The 18,546-nt window shown below is 33.2% G+C and overlaps 1 protein-coding gene across 4 annotated transcripts in view; it reads right to left on the reverse strand.

Annotated features, from left to right (window-relative positions):
- FSTL5 (follistatin like 5) overlaps window positions 1-18,546 on the reverse strand; it is a 682,404-nt gene that overhangs the window by 419,064 nt on the left and 244,794 nt on the right. The window lies entirely within an intron of this gene.

The raw sequence follows: 18,546 nt of genomic DNA on the forward strand, positions 1-18,546 counted from the left end.
TGTGGATGTAAGTTTTCAACTTGAGTGGACAAATACCTAGGTCATATGGTAAGAACATGTTTGGTTTTGTAAGAAACTGCCAAACTGTCAACTATTTGGTGTCAGAGAGTTTGAAATTTTGAAGCCATGAATATTATAACAGTAGGGCACATTTCTGACTATTCTACATTTATGTTTTAAAACTTGCATCTATCAACCCAAAGTATGCTTTCTAACTTTTTAAAATCAGATATTAGTTCTCAGGAAACTTTCAACAGTTATTAAGATATGTTCAAATTCTGAGTATTCTGAGGCTAATCTATGATTAGCCCAGTAATAAATCAGGTCTATGGTACACTGCACAGAGAGAAAAAGTATATAATTCAATCTCCTTATATTCAGATTGCAAGGAGGTATAATTTAGTCTTGAGAGTTTAATTACTACGAGGTCTCAACTGTAAAGTGTAATTCTTATATTTTTTTAAACAACCAAAATGCAAAAGTCACTAAGAGGCAGCAAATGGAAGGGTTCCATTTTATGTAGAATCCATGTGTGTCAAGTCCTTTAGAAACAAACCACCATTTGTTATTGTCAGTTTGGGAGTATATTTATTTATTTAGTTAGTTAGTTAGTTAGTTTAGCTATTCTAATAGTCATGTATTAGTATCTAATTGTTATATGTATTTGCAATTTCCAAGTGAGAAATGATGTTGAGCATCTTTCCTTACACTATTTGCTACCCTCTTATCTCCTTTATTGAGATGTCCATCACTGCTCAGTCTCTATCTCCTTGCCTCAGCTAACTACATTATAGTTTTCTTTTAGGAAAATACCCTTCATCCATTCCATATCCTCTCAGATGGAGTAATTCCATCTTTAATATTTGAAGCAGGCCTAGCATAGGGAGTGAGGTGGTAGGCAAAGAATCAGGAATATCACACAACCCAACTGTGTCAATTATGACATTCTCATTGGAATCTGTGTGAAAGAGAAGCTATATTTCCATTGGACAGGAAACTAGGAAAAATGAAGTCACCAGGTGCTGGAGACCCATGAGAAAATGTCTACAGAACCATGAGACAATGTCTGCTGATATGTCTGCCTCCTGCCTGTCAGGTAGAGCTGATGCAGAGGAGCACAGAGGCAGGACATGGACAGAGGACACACATATAAGTAGAACCTCTGTACCCAGCTGTATTCTACTCTTGCAATTTTAATTGTATATACCACTAAATTTCTTAGTATTTGCTCAATCCAATCCATTGGATTTTTCTGTCAGGTCTGAAAGCTGTTATTAACAGATACATTCACACATAGATGTCATTCATTAAAAGGCCTAAAATTCTTCTGCCAGTCACAGCAGAACTTTCATGAAGCCTCTTCTCTCTTTCTATCTATCTAGTTATTGCAGCTAATGCTTATTTATTGAACATGAGCTATGTGTCAGATACTGTTCTAGGGTTTAAGGGTATAATGAAGAAAAATCATAAAAATGTCTCTGACTTCATGAAATGTCGTTTTAATGGAAAAGAAAACCCCAGAAAATCAGACAATACATGTCAACAAGTAAGGAAACCAAAGACAAGTAAACCCCTTGAGACTTTTGTGAAAAACAAAAACAAACAAAAGCACCAAAGCAACTTGCCCATAAGAGCTTCCTCATTTGAAAAAACATGCTAACAGGGGCATCTGGGTGGCTCAGTCGGTTAAGTGTCTTTCAGTGTCTGCCTCCGGCTCAGGTCATGATCCTGGGGTCCTAGGATCAAGCCCAGAGTCAGACCCCCTGCTCAGCAGGGAGTCTTCTTCTTCCTCTCTCCTTCTCAAATAAATAAAGTCTTTTAAAAACATGTTAATAGCATTACCACCAAAGTTCTGAATCCAGGAATGCAAAAGTGAGGCTGTAGAGTGAGCTTAGAAAACCTCAGCTTTCAACAGTAGTTGAACAAGCATATCATGTTGTCCACAGAAGACACATTTGGAGAGTCACAGAACAAAACCACACGATAAAGGAAGCACAGGGAGTGGCAGGAACAACCCAAAAAGCGACTAATAATGAATTTTCAGAAAGAACAGAAAACCCTTAATAAGCATAGCAATGGGTGGACACTGAGCCCTGCATAACGTGTCTGTGTATACCTTGAAACATAAGAAGATTGAAACACTCAAAACAGTAAACTGTGGTATTTGTCTGGTTCTATATGATTAGTTAGCACAATTCTCAATTGTCAAGAGATTATAGAATAGTCAAATATGCCTGGTATTATCTATGCTATTTACCTCTTTAGAAATCAGTTAGTCATCTACTCAGGCCATCACTGTTTTCCTACACTAGTTTTATTGTCATTATTAAAGACATCTAAAGGATATTTTTGAATGTGTGTTCATTCATTCTTTCGTTCATTCATCACACATTTACTGAGTGACTACCTCAACTCTAGACTTGGCGTAGATGATCTACAAGAAAGCTGTCCCTGCCCTCATTGAGATTACACTTTAGTAGTAAAGCCTGTCGAAAACCAGAAGACATAAATCAGTAGTAATATTTCTGGCAATATTTCAAATGTATACTTAAAACATTTTTAATCTTAAAACATGAGTACAGAATACTTAATGTATTTTGAAGAAAATATCAAAAGGTGTCTTATAAATGGTATCCTGTGAGGAGGTGACATATGAGAGCTGAATGAAGTAAGGGAACGAGCCCTGTGCAGATCTGAGGAATAACGTTACTAGTGGTGCAAAAACGGGGAATGTAAAGGTCCTTAGGTAGGAGTGAGCTGCTGTGTTTTAGTTCAAGGATAACAGACCTGAAGGCTGAAATGAGTAAGCAGTTAGGAAAAGTTATAAAAGAAGAAAGACATTGCTACGTACTGATCAGGTCACATGAAAACTTCTGGATTGTGGCTAAGACACTGGATCTTGTTTGGGGTATCAAAATGCATCTGGGGTGTTTTGAAAGACAGAAACATAATCTTGGGTTTTATAACTTTCATTCTGATCCTTGAAATCGATATATAGTTAGAAAAAAAATTAACTAGGGTAATACTGGATTTACATAAATTAACCTCCAGTAAAGATGAATATTTGTGGAATGTTTCTAATCTTATCTTTAGTTTCTTTATCTATATATCCTCTATTACACGATAAATTTAATTGTTCTCAGTCCTTTAAAATATCCACTAACTTAATAGTGTTACCAATTATAAATTATACATAACATTATTTTGCCTAGTTTTTAATGTTTAATGACTATTGTACCTACCTAAAACACACTCCATAAAATCCACTTACTATATAAAATCATATAATATCTAATCTGATAAGTAAGCATTTATTCAAGTCCACTGTGAGAAGATGGAGAATCCCACAGACATATTTCATGTGTTAATAAGCGTCAGCCAAATTATTTTTCTCTGTTTGTTACAGTAGCCGAGAGAGGTTTTAAATACATAATATTTAAATGGTCAGGAAAGGGAACATATGCATATTTAAAAAATAGATAAAGGCTAAATTTGAATGTAACAGCAATTCTTTTTCTTCATCTTCAACGAATTTGTGTCTTATTAAAGTGAGGATGAAAGGATTAGCATATAAAGCCTTTCTTTGGTACATAATTTCCAAAAGAATACATTTTGTGAATATACTTAATCCTTGCTACTCTCATATCTGCTACGTTAAATTTTGCTAGCATGCCCACCAATATTAAGATTTTGATAACTACTTTGATATGTTTGAATGGTGAGGTCTAATTAATCAGCAAAGTCAGGCTACTCACCCTAGTGAGAGTTGACAGTAGACTGTATTAAACACCTTTTCAGGATTTTTATTGTGATGGTTTTAATAGGTGTTATTCCTACAGGATATCAAATCCCAAGCTCTAACATTTTTTTTCATGTAGTTCATTCATTTTTTTTTCTTTTGATCAGGTTATTAAGTCTTCTATAACTTTCCCTCCTCATTTTATGTGCCAGCACTTTTAACACATTTTAAAAGACACTATTGATGTGACTGGTCCCAAGTGTTCTATTCAACCATAATTTTCATTTCCTTCTGGCATAAAGAGATAATTTTTTAAAAACCTTCCTTTTCTATACCCCTCAAAAGCCATTACACTTTTGTACCATAAAACTAAGAAACATGAGAAACCCTTTTTATTCATTCATTTCCTCAAGCATTATTACATGAAACCACCCTTTCATTTATTTTTTCTTTAGTCCTACTCCATTTTAGGTATAATGTATTAAAACACCCTTGTAACTATATTAGACCTTTAGCAAAATGTGTGTGTGCGTGTGTGTTTTTAACAGCTACAGTCATACATCATGTATCTTAGGTATAATACCTCAATATTTTTATAAAATTCTTATCAAAAGATATTGATGTCACAGTGGATTTCCCCCAAATTAGACATCAATGTGTTACTGAGGGCATGGGGCATTGGTGTGTGTGTGTGTGTGTGTGTGTGTGTGTGTGTGTAGAACTATAGGTATTAGCCTTCCTCTCTTGGGGAAATAGTAGACATTTTCTTAAAGTATACTTAGTCTTTTTTTCTTCAAAAGCACAAGGTGCATAGATCAATCACTAATTAACTGAAATTCAGACACTGCATGTCCCTGACCACCCAAAGCCTTAAAGTATTACCCTGGGCCCCTCATTTATCTTCTAAGTCTTCAGTCCTTGTTTCAATCATGTAAAGAGAGCAGAAGGGGAAAGGCAACTTTATTATGGTGATGGAAATAGTATTGCCTGACAAACTTAAGAGGCAAAGTTTTGACGAGAAAAGAAAAATTTCCTTCAATATCCTAAAGTGAATTAGAAAAGTCCTATATGAAAAAAAAAAGATTATCTTTGTCTATACTCTCAAATTCTAAAACTTTAAGGAATAAGTTTTCTCAGTTTTCATTATAATTTCCAGACCTATTAACTTAGATTCACTAGCAGACAAAATTCTGATAAATTGTCACTTTTATTTAGTTTTTAAAGATTGATTGATTGATTGATTGATTTAGTGTGTGAGTGGAGGGAGGGGCAGAAGGAGAGAAAGAAAAAAATCCCAAGCAGTCTTCCAGAGCGAGAAGCCTGACACGGGGCTCCATCCCACAACCCTGAAATCAGGGCCTGAGGAGAAATCAAGAATGAGATGTTCAACTGACTGGGCTCCTCAGGCTCCCCAGTCATGTCACTTCTAAACTTACATGCCTGGGCAATTGAGGATCGATCTTAGTGTAAAATTACAGGTGCACAACATGTGATGATTTTTCCTCAACACAGTTAAGGATTCAGGAGGATCATTCTTAAACGGCTCACAATTTAATCTGTTCAAGTGCTTTAGAATTGATCATTAGAAATAAGAAGTTTATTTTCTCAAAATTCAACCCATTATTAATTAGTGCTGAGGGCTAATTACTTAAAATATCCCATTATTCTCTTTCTCAGAATAAGAAAATTTATTGTTGAAACTTTAAGTAATTTATGCAAAGCAATACTAATAGTGTTCAATGTATATAAATTCTTTCTTTTAAAGGGTAAGGGCATGTTTGGTATTAAGTAGAAACTCGGACCAATAAAGATTTACTATAAGTTATTTTTAGAAAACCAGAGACTACAAAAAAACCTATGAAATACACACATTTTAACTCCTGACCCAGAATGTGGCTGACGCTGAAAGCTTCCCAAGAACCTACGTTTGGACAATGTTTTAACCTGTGAGGTTGGCATATGAACTCTGAAATTAGAGCCCAACCTGTGCAAACCTGAAGTTAAGTTCAAAGAGTTAAGGTTCTGAACTCCTGTGTCCGTAGAGAAGGCACAGGTTTTGTGAAAGAAGAGTGGGAAAGAAGACTTGAATGTCCTGAGAAAAAGACATACTTAAGTCCCCAAGAAAATGACAAAAAAACCACCCAAGTCATATCCTATGAATGTTCCTGATACTATTAATGATAACCATCTTTAACCTCCTTCATTCCTAGTTGTCAGTGATAAGATGAAGTAATGAGACTGCGCCAACATCTAGGAGTAGAAAAAAATGACAGCAGTAGAATGACAAAAACAAAGGAATTCAGGGTAAGTGCTTCGGTGAAAAGAAGATAAATTTTTGAAATAGCTAAAGGCTCTAGCTCAAATTGGTCCATTCACTTTAATTTGATTGGAAATAAGGTTGGAATAGAGGCTGCTTTTTATGAATTTAACAGTTTGGTCCTTCTGAGCTTTTCTTAAGAATAGGGTCAGGAGATTGGGTTATAAATGGGGTTGATGCCTTGGCCTCTGCCAAAAGCCACAGAGTAATGGCTTTTTTTTTTTTTTCCCCTTGTCAGGGCCACTGCTTTCAAGTCTCAGAGAACAGTGGGATGCATTGGGCAGGGAGGCAAGGACGACTGGGGCAAGGTAGGGTAACAAGAGGTTTGAGTACAAACCACTTTCTGAATCTGCATGTAAATGTCCTAAATATTTAGGATAACCTAGGGTCAAATATAGTAATCCTCCCCTCCCTATTGCTTATAACATCTGGATGTCTAAAAAAGATATTGATTGATTGATTGATTGATTGATTGATTGATCGTGGTATTCTGGTGTTGAAATCATTAGAATGACATAGAAAAGGCATGGTATGATCTTTCTCTCATATATTTATTGATATATTGAAATGAAACTCACTTCCATGCCTCCTGCTTCCTGTAGATGTAGACGCAGCACTGACAAATTCATACAGGAGCCCGTGTGCATGTTTACTATGGAGTTAATGAACAAAGCTGTTGCTGAGTCCTATACTAGCTGTTTCTGAGCTATGGAGATTGTGCCAATGTGTCATGTAAATGTTTCCACTTGTTAAAATTTTTAAAGGCCAAAACATGTGCTGTATTATTCAAGCATATTTTTCCCCAGGATTTGAAAGTGATTTTGACATAAATTTAATTAAACCCCCAAATCCTACTCTTATGTTTTGTAGACTGTCATCACAGCTAAATGCCATAGTTATTATTCCAAACTCTAGAAAACACATCCCATACCAACCTACATATTCTTCTATATTTCACTAAAAGTGCAGCTGATTCGCACCTTTTTTGCACTGAAAATATTAGTATTTTTCAAGTGAAAATTAAACAGTAATCACTTTGTCTTATAGAATTAATTTACACACGTGTCTGTTTTGAAAATAAATGAGTAAATGTGGGATATACAAAAGAAATGATGGATTTGGATAAAGCATAAAAACTCCACCTCAAAGCTAGAGATTTCTAGTGTTAATATTCTGTGCTTGTTTGGGAGTAGATGAGGGTCCAATGACCAGAGATCTATAATGTCAATAAGTAGTGCCAAATGTCTTTCTCCTCAACGGAACATTAACATAGTCAAAACATGCCATGCACTACATATGGGGCATTAGGTTCTCTGGGTTTTTAGAGACATGCATTAAACTCAGGATCTACTACATCACTACACCTTACTTAATGTCATCCTCTACCTGAAAGTGGAGTGAATGGCCAGTAGCTCCTGGGTTGTTAGGGTGAACTTTGTCAGAATGAAGACGAGAAGCTTATAAAGAAACACTGTCCACTGATAAGAACAACATTTAGTGCCTTCCAAAGCTACAGGAGCTAACATACGTGATGATAAGGTAAGACTAGTTCTCCACACATTCCTTTTGAGTTCTAACTTCCCTGTTGTTGTTTTCTAAATTTGATTCCTTATTTCTTGCCAGTTATGTTTCTCAGGGATCCCTGATCTCTCTTTTAATTTGGACTTCATACTCCATTAACTGCCAAGAGGAAAACCTAAATGTCCATACACAGCAATTGAACATAATGTGGCACATATACCCTATGAGGGAAAAAAAAAATGTTCCACTTAAAAAGAAGGCAAGTGGGTTTGTTATGACAGAGTAATTTTGTGTCCTTGAATATTAATTGTACAGATGTTAATCTGAACTCATATCATGAGTCCAGAAATGGTGGAAAACATCACTGGTCATTAATTGATTTGTCTAGCCACTCATCTCCACTCAGCAGAAATAAAAACCGTGTCATCTCTATTCTTGGATATAGCATTGAGAATGGGTCAGCCACAGGATTAAGCGTCAATAAATAATCACTGGTGAATGGTTAAAAAAAATTGTATTTGCTCATACATACCTATCCATGATGTACATATGCATATATTTTATTTTTACAATATTTTATATTAATTATTATTTGAAGTCTTTTGACAAGCATGTAACATTTTGAGCTTTTATAAAATTAATCAAGCATATGTAATATTGTTCCTTTCAATTAATTACACTAATGGTCAATTAAATTCATCAAATGCTCATGCATCTTTCTGAATTTTTAATAGCATTTTCTTCCTCTTTTAGGATAAAAAAATATTTCAAAACTGAATTAAATGCCAACAACCCCAGAAATAACCACATTTAATTAGTCTAACATTATTGGCAGCCAGACTGATTAAAGCATATTAAAAATTGAATCTGTTTAAATATAGAAATATTAGGTAGAAAATTTTGAGCTACCTCAAATTTTCAAATGATTTGGTTAGCTAAACAAAGCAGTTTCAACTGTCAAGAACACTGAGTTATAGAATTAATAATAAAGTAATATTACATTAGGTATTTTTTCAGGATAAATTCCCATCCAGACTCTGTTTTGGAGAATTACCTGACAATTGTTCTTTTTTCTAAAATGAAAGAAAGAAAGAAAGATCTATCTTATCTCCTTGCCCGTCATAGTGATGACTACTTGATCAGAGAGGTAGAGAGCCATTGAAATAAAAGAGCTATTATGAGCCTATATGCTTTCCAAAGATCTTGGAAAGGTACGACCTGGCTAACTAGTTTAAACACATCTCATTACTGGGAATGTTAACCAAGAGGCACAGATGTAAACTGAATGTAAGCATAAAGAAGTTAAGCCAAAATATGTGATGCAATTTCCAGATTGTAGAGATAGTTGGGGAACTTGTTCTCACCTATATGCAAGCCAAGGCAAAAGACACCCACCAGGACATCTCTGAATGCCAGAGGAGGTATACGCACAAAAGCAGAGATAAAATAATCATACCTCCCCTGAAAGATATGGACAATACGGCTTCAGACTCTTTTCTCATCTATAATTCTTTCCTGGGGAAAAATAATCCTGGTTAAAACTAATTTTTCATCTTTTCAATGCCTTAATCAAAGCAGCTGACTATATTTGTAGAAAAGTACATAATCACAAAAGAACTTTCACTTTAAATTTATGAGCAGAGATAGAGAGTTCTTCAAAACTGCTGGAAATCCTACCATATTGTAGGTATTGCCTTGTTTTTTTTTCTCCTTTTGTCTTTGTTTATTTTTTTACAAGTTCTTTCATTCCTTTGTTTCCTCAAATCTCGAAAACCTTCTCCTCTGTCACTTTCATATATATATATATATATATATATGAAAAGAGAAAGTATTTTCTCTTTTATATATAGTATATAAAAGATATATATAATAATTTATTATAAAATATTTATATATTTTATATATAAAAATAAAATAATAAATATAAAATATTTATTATAATATATTTTATTATATTATAAAATATAGAATATTATTATATTTATTACTATATTATATATCATATATTGTATAATGTATATATAATTTATTTTAATATATATTAATATATATTTATTTATTTCTTCATGAGAGACACAGAGAGAGGCAGAGACACAGGCAGAAGGAGAAGCAGGCTCCATGCAGGGAGCCCGATGTGGGACTCGATCCCAGGCCCAGGATCCCACCCTGAGCCTAAGGCAGAAGACTCAACTGCTGAGCCACGCAGGCATCCCACCTCTGTCACTTTCCACTGATGTTTCATTTCTTATTTCATATAAGAAATATATTAAATATATATGAAATCAATGAAATATATAAGAAATAATGAGTTGTTCTTATTTGTATGTGTATACATATGCAACCACATAGGAACAACACATTTTTATATCATAAAATAAGTCCATCCATCTGCACTGAAAGTGCTTATTTTTCCATTCCTTCCATTTAATGGATGAAGAATCCATGCTCTCATTTAAAGTCATATCTGCCCTTTGTCCTCTGGATCCCATTCTCTCTGGTCTGTCCTATGGTTCTGCACTGACAACTACCTCCACTTTCTCTTGCCCTATAAAATTTCCTCTCTTTATTTCCTTATTCCCATCCACACTTCTCTCTCTCTCCTAATCACTATACATATCTGCTCCTCTTTAGAGAAACACTCTTCCAATAAGCCTTCTGGAAAGTGCTTGCCATCTTACTTCCTCAGCTCTTATTTTCTCTTATAGACTCTCTTGCCAAAGTTAACCATGCTCTTAATCTTTCCAAATCAATGGTCATTTCCTAATCTCCTTCATATTTGATTTTAGCGACATTTGATTCAGGTCATTATTCTATCCTCCATGAAAAACTTTCTTAATTAGCTTCTATACATCTATACTCTCTGGCTTTCCTCCCCTGTCACTGTAGATTGTGTATATGTCTGCTTTACTTGTCCTTCTCCATCTCCTGACCTCTGAAGGTTGAAATACACTTCTATCCCCAGGACTCTTGGCTTTCCAATGTGTGCTTCCTCTTTGGTTGATCTCCACTATAGAGTCCCTTGCCTGCTCTCTTTATTAATATACTTAAAAATCCAAATGTACCTATCTTCCTCCAAATTCTCCTTTGATTTCCTGACTCATATCCTACTGAATAAATGGCATTTTCCCTTGCTTGTCTAAAAGAGATTTAAACTTATCTTAAATGCATGTGTACATGTATATATTTTCTCTTCACATCCACTTTCAAAAGTGTGAGTCCCTCGGTGTTTCACATTTCTGTAAAAGATTTCTCAATTTTTTTTAGGTTAGCTTATTATTATTTTTTCATTTCCCATACACTCTATGTCCACTCAACAGCAAATTGTGTCAGAGAGTCGGACAACTCTGTACTGCCACTGGCACTTCTGTCATCTTGGTTCAAACCACTGTCATCTCTCTCTTTTTGGATAACTACAATTAGATACTAATTGACCTCTTGACTTAACACCTTACTTTTCTGTACTAATGAATTTGTATCCAACGTCTCCTTAGATGTCCTCAAGAGGAAAAAAATACTGGCAAAATGTAATCACAACTCATGCCTAGATTTTGGGGGAAGACCTTTAGAGAGATGCTATACAGATCACTGGAAATTCATATATTGATGAAAGAAACATATAGAAACAAGTCTTTAAAGTGATTACCACATGAGGGAACACATGAAAAGCTTCACATTTATCTGAGTACACACCACCCTTTGTTGTAACCATGAGGTTGATAAATAATTTGTAGCTAGATGATGTGGTGTCTTGAACTAAAAACAAACTGATTACATTATTGCATTAAATTAATTTGAACTTTTATTAATTGAACTTTCTTATACTTTGCTTATACTTTGCTTAATCAAAAGAGCTACACTCTTAATTACCTATGCCTTACATTGTGCTGGAAAATGCCAAATTTCCTTTCTTCAATGTGATTCCCTTCAAGTATTTTTTTCACTAATTATCTGGATGATAACCACAGGCAAAGCTCTTCATTTTCCCACTTGGGTTTAAATGTTTATCTTTAATAGGTTTTCAAAAGTCTTCTAAAATATCGATAGACACCCCTCAGAAAGGATTTCATTGATTGATTGATTGATTGATTGATTGATGAGAGAGAGAGTTGGGGAGGAGCAGAGGGAGAAAGAGTGGGAGAGAGAGAAATCTTAACCAGACTCCACATGCAGCACAAAGCCCAATGAAGAGCTCTATCATATGACCCTGAGAGCATGACCTGAGCAGAAATCAGGAGTTGAATGCTTAACTGATTCAGCCATACAGATGCCACCCCCTCCAAAAGGATTTTAAAAGTGAAATATAAATCAGGCTAATAGAGAAAATTTTTCAATTGCATCTTCTAGAACATATTATCCCCAACTATATATGCTGAGTATAATCAATGGAAAGTTTTTCATCATCTTATTTTGCAAAGAAATATTAAAGAGAAGATTTTAACTTCATTAAAAAGTAATGGTTGTAAAAAAATGTTCTTCACTTTCTAAGTTACAGAAATGTCACCTTCTGCATTTGAAAATAGGATACTGACAAAGTAAACATAAATGAAGGTGTCAGTGAGAGGTAATGACTGATATAATATTTAAACAGTCTCAAGACAGATGAAAATTTATTTGAACTGATAAAATGTTCAGGTGCTCTCATTTTTCTAGCACTACTGAATATTGTGCTTATAACTATTAATGGAATATTCATACATGCATAGAAAACATGAAATAAAATATTAAACTAACATATTAATTCTATAACTTGAAACTGAAGAAAAACGATATGGCATGAAAATATATGAAAACAAGATAAGACTATCCATGAATTTTAATGTTAAATTTAGTTCCTATAACAAGGGGAACAAATGGGAAAACTTGAAAAAAATTACATGCATCAAGAAATGCACCTAGTAAAAAAAAAAAGCACTTAGTTTCTAAAGTTTTGGGGTTTTTCTTGGGGGGAGTAGGGGAGTAAAATAACATTGTCATATATCTAATAGATATTATATTTACAGCATAACATAAGCAAAATCAGCCTAAAATAAATCTGTGAGAAAGGTGACTATAAAAGTTTCTCAAATGTCAACTGAGAAACTAATAATAAATACATTTCTAAAGTCGAAATAGTTGTTTTTCTTTAAGTAGTTTTATCAACAATCAGAAAATTTGCTACCATAAAGTAGCCAATTATAATCTGGCAAATTCAGTTATGTAATAATTTATCCAGAATCTTTTGATGCAAGATTATAACCTAATGTAAACCTCTAAGAAAGTATGTGTGGTTTCACAGATTCAAATTTAAAATGTACTGCAATCAAATGTTCATAGGTATTGTATAAAAGTTACAGTCTTAAATAATTATTATCTGTTACTATGTTCTTCAGTTGGCTAAGAATGGTATCAAATGCGTTATTTAATCTTTAAAAATACCACCGTAAGCAAGAATGTTTCTAAATAATGTCACATATTCACTATTAAAATGAAGCTTTAAAAATCATAGGCAAGTAAGATATCATGGTATTGTATATACCAGAATATTTGGAGCATATGTGCATTAAGGAGAAGAGAGAACCCTTTTTTTCTTATCTCAGTAGTATTAATTCACTATGTGAGTGTTGGAAGGTCATTTTAAAAATCTCAGCCTTATTTGACTTCTCTATAATACATGGGCTTCTTATTATGATGAGACAATAATATAATACTTGTGAGAGTGTTTTAAAATAAATAATATTCAATGTATTATTACTACTGGTTGTCTCTCTCTTCCCTTCTGGTAATAGTTTTTAATACATTTGTTAAGTAGTCAATATCTAAATTTCTTTTTTTATCATTTTTCATATTCTATGTAACTATCATTTATTTACTATTCATCTCTCCATGGAAGGTAAGTCCATATAATATGTAATGTTTACAGAATTCTTTACAGAGTTTTCAAAATCAGAGAAGAAATAAACATTTCAAATGATTTTAATAACAGGGATCCCTGGGTGGCGCAGCGGTTTGGCGCCTGCCTTTGGCCCAGGGCGCGATCCTGGAGACCCGGGATCGAATCCCATATCAGGCTCCCGGTGCATGGAGCCTGCTTCTCCCTCTGCCTGTGTCTTTGCCTCTCTCTCTCTGTGACTATCATAAGTAAATAAATAAAAATAAAAAAAAAAATAAAAAAAAAATGATTTTAATAACAAATGGTAAATTTCTGAGTGTGCACATTACAATGATTTCTACATATGTAAAATTCTATATTTTGTATTTTTATTAGAGTTACAACAAAATATATTGTTAATTTGGATTAAATGTGAGATAAATTTTAAAAGTGAAACAACTCAGTCAATTTCACATCACTAAATTCAGAAGTTTTTACTGTAAATCTACTCAAACATCAGGAATTAATCAAATTGGTTTTGATGCTGTGCCTGCTGAGGGCATTCAAGAGAACTAGACCTTCCATTTGGCTAATACTGACCAAAAGCCAAGCAAAAACAAGCAAATATCTGAGTGCTACTTCCAAAGTTTAAATATTTATCAAATGTTTTTCATGAAATGGCATAAAAGACTAGACATAAAATACAAGTTTTACAAAGCTTCTCTTCAAAAAAAAAGGTAATCTAAAGCCCACGTCTATTAACACAGCAATTCCTGTTATATTTTAAAATATGATTGTATCATTGGCAGCTTAGTTTTCTAGCCTAAGTTCTCTAAGTCCTATCTTCAAAAAAAAAAAAAATCAGGTAAAAGAACCAATTAAAAAATGGAATATGAATGTCTCTCAAGATTATACCAAGGAAAAGAACACAATGTCAGATCTCATTCAAATAGTACACACATAGCCATAAAAACCATATTTCCCAAGTTGTTATTGTTTGTGATGCACATTTAAGTGCACAGAACATTTGCTTTTATGGCAGTTTTATTCTCAGCACAGTAAATGGCAAAAGGGTTTCTGTTCAATTGACTTTCTCATAAAAGGTTTAATTCCTTATTCATTTTGGCATAGGTTATATCTTGAGTTTCTTACTCTAGCTTATATCTATTCTCTGAGTAAGTAAATTCTGCTGTGTAAGACAGTCTGATCTGGAGTCAGAGTGAGAGAAAATGACACTTCTTATTAGTGATGTGAATTGCAGAAGTTAGAAGCCCCTTGGGGGTGGAGGTGGGGATGGAGATGACTTTAAGCCAAAACTGCCATCACAAGGAACAACTAGGCATTACACAAAAAATAGAAAGTTTTATGCTATGTGATGGGGTTCACACAGAATGTGCCACTTTTCCATGTGGATTATTTCCAGTCTTATTTGAAGACAATAAAGACTCAAAAAGGGCTTTTCGGTCCCTCCCACCCCACCCTTAATTGCCTAAAAGAATTTAAGTAGGGGGCCTGCACCAGGAAAAGGGTTATTACTGTAGATAACTTTTTAAACATAAGAAAAAACTACTCAGCATGACATAGTGAACATTCCTTTACCAAACTTCTGCTTAACCATCTCCCTGTGAATTGTCTTTTCCAGTTTGAAGGCCCAGATCCTTACCCTCTTCTTATTTCAGGACGCATATAAACCTCAGTTCCCTCTCAATGGGTCTCAGATTCTTATGTGGCCCCATGTGTATATAATTACATTTATTTTTCTCCTCTTATCTGTCTCATGTAAATTTGATTATTAGGCCAACCAAAAGAATTTAGAAATGTCCAGAAAATTTTTTTCCTCCCCAACATATGTCAAGTATCATCTTAAAGCATTTGATGCCAATAAGCAAATACTACAATATTCTAATCAATAATGTTATTCTTTGTAATCACATAAATATGAATAGTAATAAATTTAAAGATGTTATATTCCTAGATCTATTATATAATTTATTTATAGTTCCATAATGATCATAAATCATTAAAGAAAATTCTTAATGAAATCTAATTGTCTCTAAGAGTCAGTAATACTAAAAGCTAAGCATACTACAGGCATTTAAGTATTTAAGTACCTAATGTAATAGGAAGATATATATATACTTATAAGTATAGATATATGCATATATTTAAAGATGTAAATATAGATATAAATCTTTTTAAACTTGTACTATAACCTTAATTTTAAAACAATCAATAAACATGATTGTACAGATTAATCTATTTTAATAAGTTTAAATATAAATGGCAAACCTGATAAATTTGATATGTGAAATAGGACTTAACTTGAAATAAGTGAAATAATTAATGAATAATGCAAACCATACCTTCTTTAACATTGTCTTAAGTATTTGATAGTAATTTCCCAGCTTTTTTTTTTTTTTTAAATCATCAAACTCTTTTTATTCTGAGAGAACCGTAGAGTCATATGGGGTTGTAGGAAATTAACAGAGATTCCATGTGCCCCTTACCCAGTTTCTACAAATAGCACATTTTGAAAATAGTACATAGTACAATATCATGACCAAGATGTCATCTTTAACACTACCTATTGATCTTACTCAGATTTCTTGTTTTGCTCGCATTCATTTGTGTGTGTGTTTATTTTTATTCAAATATGGCACATGAGTAGGTCCTTATATTCACCACCATAAACAAGAAGATATGGAAAAGATATTTCAATATTTTTAAAAAGTAATTTTAAGGCACTGGTAAACTTTTAAAGCAGATGTTAGTAAACTTGTTATGGGAAGATCCAGACAAAATATTTCTATGCTTTGCAGGCCTTAGTATCTCTGTTATAAATACTCAACTCTTATTTGTTTTACAAAAACACCCAAAGAAGTTTTCTAAATCAACAAATGTGGCTCCGTTCTAATAACACATTACTTTATGAGAAAAAGAAAAAAAAAAAGGACTGCGACCTGTGTTTGGCCTCTAGGTTCTTGTTTGTTGACTCTTATTCTAAGGTTTACATAATTACCTTTTATTAGATCTAAAATATGAAATGCTTTTTTTTAAGGAGGAAAACTCATTCTTGTTATTTAGTTTGTTGTGATTTTTTTTCTATTAAAAAATCTAATTAAACTTAGGTTTTTAGCAGTTCTTGAATTTAATATTTTGATATGCTTCTTCCTTTGGGCCATTATTGAAAACTATATAATTACAGACATTCTACGGATTATAAAGTTCACAATCACAAGGATTAATTTTGGTCATTACAACTATGTCAGGCCTTTAGCTATAATGGCCAACTGCACACCAATAAGACAGACAATTTATGGTTTTGTTCTATATTATTTAGTTCATTTCTGTTGAAATAAAGTCCTTTCGTGAGATATATACATGTTAGGCAAAACCCCAAAATGAATAAATAGAAGACAAGAGACCTGAGAAGTATGTAAACCCTTGGTAGCTAACCCAGATAATATAAATTAATTTTTAATACTACAAATACTGAGATAAGACAGTATTTTGATTTACAAGAGATGAGAAAGTATTTTGAAACAACCATAGATTTGATTAATATACTTAGTATAATCTGAAAAACAAGAGTTTTTCAAACCATTGTTTTATGATTTCACAAGGAAGACCATATTCTTGGCTATATCCAGTTCATCTATGTCCATACTGATATTCATATGGAGTTGCCTTATGCCTAAGCATCCAGCAATAAAGGTGAACATTAGATATACCAAATGTTTTTTCTTACATGATATTTAATATCATGCGTTCCCACATAATCGATTGCTGGGTGTCAGTTGGACAAAACCTCATTTTAAGAGTATGACTCTAAATTACCTTAGAGAATATTATTCATGTTTTATGATGTCATGCACCAGTGGCATAGCTATATTTCCACTGTACCATCTCAGATCAAAATGATAGAAAAAATACTTTCTCTCTCTCCTTCTCTCTCTCTCTCTCTCTCTCACACACACACACACACACACACACACCACTCTTTCATGAGGTTTAAAGCACAATGCTAATAGAATTAATTTTAGTTATTTGTAAAATAGATTTGATAGAAGGGAATAAATTGAATTGAAACCAAAGCAACCGCTATTCTTTCTGCAAAAGAAGAGAATCTGATATGATAAAATTTTCTGTGCATGTATTCAAGGGCACGTAGTTCCTATGGTAAGGAAACTACTATAATTTTACTTCAATTATATCAATGGGCCTCTAGTCGCCACACTGATTACAGAGTATTACACCATACATCATTTGAAAAGCACTATGTATCATTTTATTCTCATCTTGGAAATAAAACTTTATTTACTCTACCATGTTTGAAAAGGGAGAGACATTTTACCTTAATATCAGGCAAGTCTTAAAGTGTAAATAAACGTTAGGAAGATTATGAAAAAATAGGATGGGAACCAATTGAAAATTAGAAATCAAGTTGATCACTAACTTATTCAAATGATGGAAGTTCTGTATATTTAACATCTCAGAATTTCAGTCTGGGCTATGACTATTAATAAGCAAATATTTTGTCCAGTAGAAACAAATAAAGATAAAATAAGTTTATGAATAAATTATATAAGAACGTTCAATGATTTATTTATTTATATAGAATGTTAAAATAATTTCTCAAATTACTAATTCAGCAGTACTTTTTCATAAACGGTAACCAATGGTTTTGAGTACCTTGAAAGTAAATACCAATATTTTTAGATTTTAATTTGTTGTAATCCCAAATTTACTAATTAAATTTAGCAGAGTTATTCAGAGTTATTTCAATGGACATTTACAGGTTCCATATAATCTGAATTATGTGGTGAAAACTAAAACCCATCATTTTTAATCAGGAAGAAATGAGATGTTATCACAGCATGGCTTGGCATTCACTATTCACTCAATTCCACTCCAGGTGCTTTTTGCTGGGTGGATTTGGCCTGTTGACTGAATTGGCCTCCCTGTGTCCTAAGATAACTGCCATGATTGGGAAGCCATATGGTGCAATGCTGTAAGCTATATTAAATTTGAGTCATATTTTGGCCAACTTTGTGCTCATAATTGAGATTCAGAATTTTATCCATGTAAATTTCTATATACTTACCGATTATTGATGTAATT

Source organism: Canis aureus, chromosome 13 (assembly GCF_053574225.1).
Source record: "Canis aureus isolate CA01 chromosome 13, VMU_Caureus_v.1.0, whole genome shotgun sequence".
Lineage (NCBI taxonomy): Eukaryota > Metazoa > Chordata > Mammalia > Carnivora > Canidae > Canis > Canis aureus.